Here is a 5,132-nt window from a genome sequence, read left to right as displayed (position 1 = left end):
TTCAGGTCTAAAACTTAACCCTGGAGAACCCATGGGGTCAAATCTGACCCCATGGGTTCTCCAGGGTTAAATAACCCTAAGGACATATTAATACATGACATAATACAATGTTATTTAACAAAAAGGACGCCAGAGTGCAGAGGCACTTTGGAATTCTGGCCCACTCTTCTTTACACGCCACAGGATTTCAGTCAGGTTGAGGTCTGGGATTTCTGTTGTAGATTCACTTACTGTTGCATGACCCGGTTTTGGCCAAGCGGACAGGTGACCTCACATAATTGACTCTAGAGTACTTTGGTATACAAACAAAACAAGCCCAAGTCATCACTCCTCTTCCACCGTGCTTTTTAACAGTTTAAGGTATGATACATTTGAGTTAATCTTATCTTGTCGTATTTTCTTTTTGCCAAATGTGGTCCACTTTAGTCTCATCTGTTCAAAGGGCATCATTCAAGAAGTCTTGTGGGTTGCACACATGTAACTTTGCAAACCTAAGCTGTCCGCCATGGTCTTTTAAAAGCAGAGGGCTTCCTCTGGCAAGCCTTCTAAACAAACGTTATATGCGGCATAAAGTTGTTGTCACTTTGGTGATGTCTCCTTGGCATTGAACCAGTTCACACCTGAGTGCTCCAGACCAGAAAACTGTCAAAGCATCTGTTTTTATAGAGGAGCTTAGGAATAATAAGCAAGGACTTACTTCTGCTACAGTAAGGCTTACTTTTTGTTAAATAAATAATGATATGGTGTATCATGTTATCTGTTATTGTTCATCTCCAGATGTGCTTACCTCATTTTAAAACCTGCGATGGACCGATTTAATATATTTTGTCCTAATGTGCAAAACCTTAGTACAACACAGGGGTTGTACTGTCATTTTACAATGACTGTGTATACACTCTGTGTTTAAAACACAGTTTTAATTAAAACCTAAAGTGAGGTTAATGATTGGATTTGCATTAAATAGATTACTGGCAAAAGACTACACGATCTACTAAATATGGGCTAACGCGACATCCCTAACCACTTCATAGGGCCAGGATACCCAGCTCCCTAATCTGACAGAACAAACAAAGAGAAAACTTGGTTAATGATCGGTAACTGACTTCACTAACTTCGGGTTTCTTCACTCGCAGCCATTAGAAACAAAGTATGATGACCTAGTTCACACCATTCTCACACAATAACTTTCATGCAGCCAACAGCCACAGACTTCACTGAAGGCTAATTGCTTCTAAATTTGCATGCTGATATGACACCAGTTAAATTACTTCTGACAGAGAAGTCTTTGATAGCGCAGCTATGGCAGTCTCGTGTTTTAACAAGGTCTCTCTTTTTACCACAGAAACAAGTTGACAGGGTGGTTAGAGCAGAGTGATGTCTGGTGAATATGTGGCGGATCACAAACCTGTCCTTTTTTGGTGAGCCTTAGCTTTACTAGCTTAACGAGCCAAAGGCTAAAAACTAATGTGAAAAAACATTTGAGACTGGAGCAGAACATGTAGAACTACTGTGCCTCAGAGGAGGGATAGCTTTATTTATTTATTTGTTCACTTGTAGGTTAACTTCTCTGTACAGGATAATTTATGTTGTTGTTAACTTAAACTGCTTCTATGCCGATGAGCTGCATCTCCGATTGGCCATCTTACTTGTGGAGAATTTGCTCAGATGCAGTGGTCAAACTTCATGAAAGGAAGTATAGAGACTTGCACTTCTGGTTTGATTCCAGGATACGAGCGTGTGTGCCAAATTCTTGGTTTCCATGTTACTGCTTTTCACCTCACGTTAATAACCCCAGCGTCTGAATTTGAATGGTGTTCATGAGAACCTCTGCTTCCTCTGAATAGCCTGTATTTTCCCCCCTATTGATGCTATGGCGTCATGTTCCAGAGAACAGATATCACACAGATAAAAATTAAGCTTCCAGTTTATCAGACCTTGAGTGTAAAATATGCATAAACCATCACAGAATCTCAGGTCAAACATTTTACTTATGCAGATAACTTTGAGTCTTTATGAATGACTGTACTGTTGGTCACTGGGTGATGTTTCCTGGTGTGTCATTTGGAATGTGGTAGTTGTTCTTTTTCCTGCAGGGCTCTAGTTAACAAGCAAAGCAAGCAGCAGTCAGTGAGCTCTCTTTTAAAGTATCTACTGTATGCATTCACCAAATGTATTGCCGTGCAGAATCCTTTATTCTGAAACACAATCAAATGTAACAACTGAAAAAGAATACGTAAAATAATAATATTACACTGTGTTAGCCTGACAGGAGCTTTTTGGGTATATCTGATGGTAGCTTTCTAACTTCTTATCTTTAAACAATAAGAATAACTTGATACCTGAACTTACCTTACCTATAGATACTGTTACAAATATTAACAATGGTGCAGAACTTTAGCTAAGAATGTGTTGCCTCATCTCTGTCTTTTAAATTGCTGCACATATTCTGTTGTTTTAAATAATGCAGTTGCTCTCAGATTTGAGGTCCTTTGTGTGAAAAGTGAAAGGAAAAATAGAATTTTGTAAACAAACTAGAATACATTTTCATGATTTTGTCACTCGTGAAGACTGCCTGGGACTGGGACACATAGTGTGTTGAATATCTCACCGCATAGACAATGTTTTGTGGCTTTAATCATTATTATCCGGTTACTGATGTGGTTTCCATGGGATTCGACTGAGATCTTCAGATAATAGTGACTCATACAGGTGAAGGAATATAAACAGAGGATAATTTTCTCTCCTGTGGGGAAAAGAGGTTAAACCACGTGAGACAAGTAATACCCTCTGATAAGGCAGGAATATATGTGCATCTACAAGTCATAAAATATTCAGTAATAGCAAATTAAATTTTCACCACACCTTGTGGAAAAAACCGCTTTCATATAAATCCAGTTGGAAAAAAACACTCACACACCCTCAGAGTTCTTTGTCCTCAAGATTAGCACAAGGCAGGCCTTATCCCTTGTGTATTTTTCTTTTTCTAATATCCATAGTAACACATATTGTATTAACAGGTGTGTCTCATTTCCTAAGGGCTGCAATTCAAGTAAATAATACTTTGATATAAATCCAATTGGACACAAAACCTCAGTGGTGTTTTAAGTGGTACAGATTTAGGCTGAATTGAACTGGTGTTGGACTCTAACGATGCGTGTAACTTCTGTAAGTTGTTGTAGAAAGCAAGGGAGAGCAGCAGCTTGACCTCTGTTATCTCTTTCTGCAATATACTCATGTCATCACCGCACCGCTCGCGCCCCTGCAAAGACACGGCACATTACATTTTCATTCATCTTGTCATCGAAGTGTTTCTGCAAAGCATATTTACACCTCGGTATTTGCAAAAGAGATGTGATATTTTCTGACATTTGACGGAAGCTTAAACCCCCCCATCTGTACCCAGTGTATGGATTTTCATTTTGACTGAATTCAGTTTTGTGACATTGTATGTGTAGCGGTTGTTAGTAAATCTTTATTTAAAAGTCTCGAAAGTAAATCTGTGTGTTGTAATCTGCGCCCCTGTTTGTACTGCCCATGAAGTAATCCTTGTTCTGACAGTTTCTCAAGTTCAACCAAAGATAAGGCTTCGGTGGGCTAACAACATATGAGTTTTCTTGTGAAATTTCCACTTTATCGTTCAGTATCTTTTTGTTAGAGGAGTAAAGAATACAAAGAGGACACTGCAACATAAGATTAGAGAAAGAAGCGCACGATCCCTCTAGCCCTTTAGCTTGGCCCTACCTTAAGGACTCTAATCTTCAATACTTTAGCAGGGATTTCTTCAGGGCAAGCATGGACTGGACGAAATAAATGTAGGGACTGATTCCTCTTGACATATATGAATAGTGTTCAGAGGCAGGTGTTAAGAAAGGTGAACGTGATCTTTTTTGCACTGTTTGGAAGTGTGAAAATGTCTCTTTCTGTAACTATTGCTTGATGAATGTCTCTCATCATTAGTGAACATTGTGTTGCCTCAGCAACTGATCCATCCGCTGTTTTTTTTTTTTTTTTTTTTAATGTTTGTTATTAGGCCTGGGGGCAGGTTTATGTGTTTCTATAGAACGGCAATGTACAGGATGTTTTGGAATAATGGGAAAGTCTGCTGCATACTTACTGAACAGCCTGCAATATGTAGAATTCATATGCATACACGAAAAGACAGTGGTGCTGATTTTTATTTTGTAATTTTGTATGTGATAAATCCATTGCCGTGCCTAAGTATCTGTTATTGGTTTATATGGTTACGCTCGCCATGATTTAACGTCTCACAAGTGTCGTCTCGTTAGGAGAAAACAGTGAAATAGTGAGTTATGTCTAAATGCTACACTGCCGAGAGAATACACAATTCATGTACATAATCTGTTTTTTTTTGTATTTAAAACTGGTCTGACGCATGCAAGACTACAAAATCACTGAAGCTAAACCTGTGTACATATCATCTGTGTAAATTCTAAGGTTTTCTTATAGCGAACATGCTGAATCTAAAAATAAAGTGAAATTCTTTGGAGCTCAGTCTGTGCTGTCTTCATTGCTTCCCTTTCATTCACTCACCAGTAGAGCACATGTACACTCTCAAGTAATGTTATCTGGGTCAGATTGCATCAGCAGTAATTAATTTCAATTATAGAACCGGTTTCTTCAGATTTGTTGCCCAAGTCTTTTTGACGTGATTTAACCAAACCTTGATAAAGCTTATTGTTAGGGCTGGATCAGGTGTGTCACTATAAGTTCTGGCTGCTGTGGGACTTGATGTGATGAACTGAGTGACTCTTCTCCACACGCTCTTATCACTCCGCACGTGTTTACAAGTGGAGCATGTGATTAAATTATTTTCTTCTTCCTGCCTTAGCCTGTGTTTTCTCTCTCTCTGCTATCGTTGTATCAGTCTATCTTTTATATCATCTTCTGTTCTCTTTCCTCTCACACACAATCAGTCACACCAGATGCCTTTTAAAAGGATTTTTCATCCTTGTTTGTTCATAAGGGTGTCTACTAATTATTTGGGATTTCTCCCAAGTCTTTAATCTCCAGTGCTAAGCGTCTTGAGCTGACTGTTGGTTGCAGCATATATGTCTCTCCTTTGTCCTGTACCCATAACATCACCCCCGAGTGGCTGTGTATATATATATATA

This window comes from Pundamilia nyererei, unplaced genomic scaffold (genome assembly GCF_000239375.1).
Source record: "Pundamilia nyererei isolate P.nyererei 1_Seehausen unplaced genomic scaffold, PunNye1.0 scaffold00064, whole genome shotgun sequence".
Lineage (NCBI taxonomy): Eukaryota > Metazoa > Chordata > Actinopteri > Cichliformes > Cichlidae > Pundamilia > Pundamilia nyererei.
Note: the sequence above shows the minus strand (reverse complement) of the source record.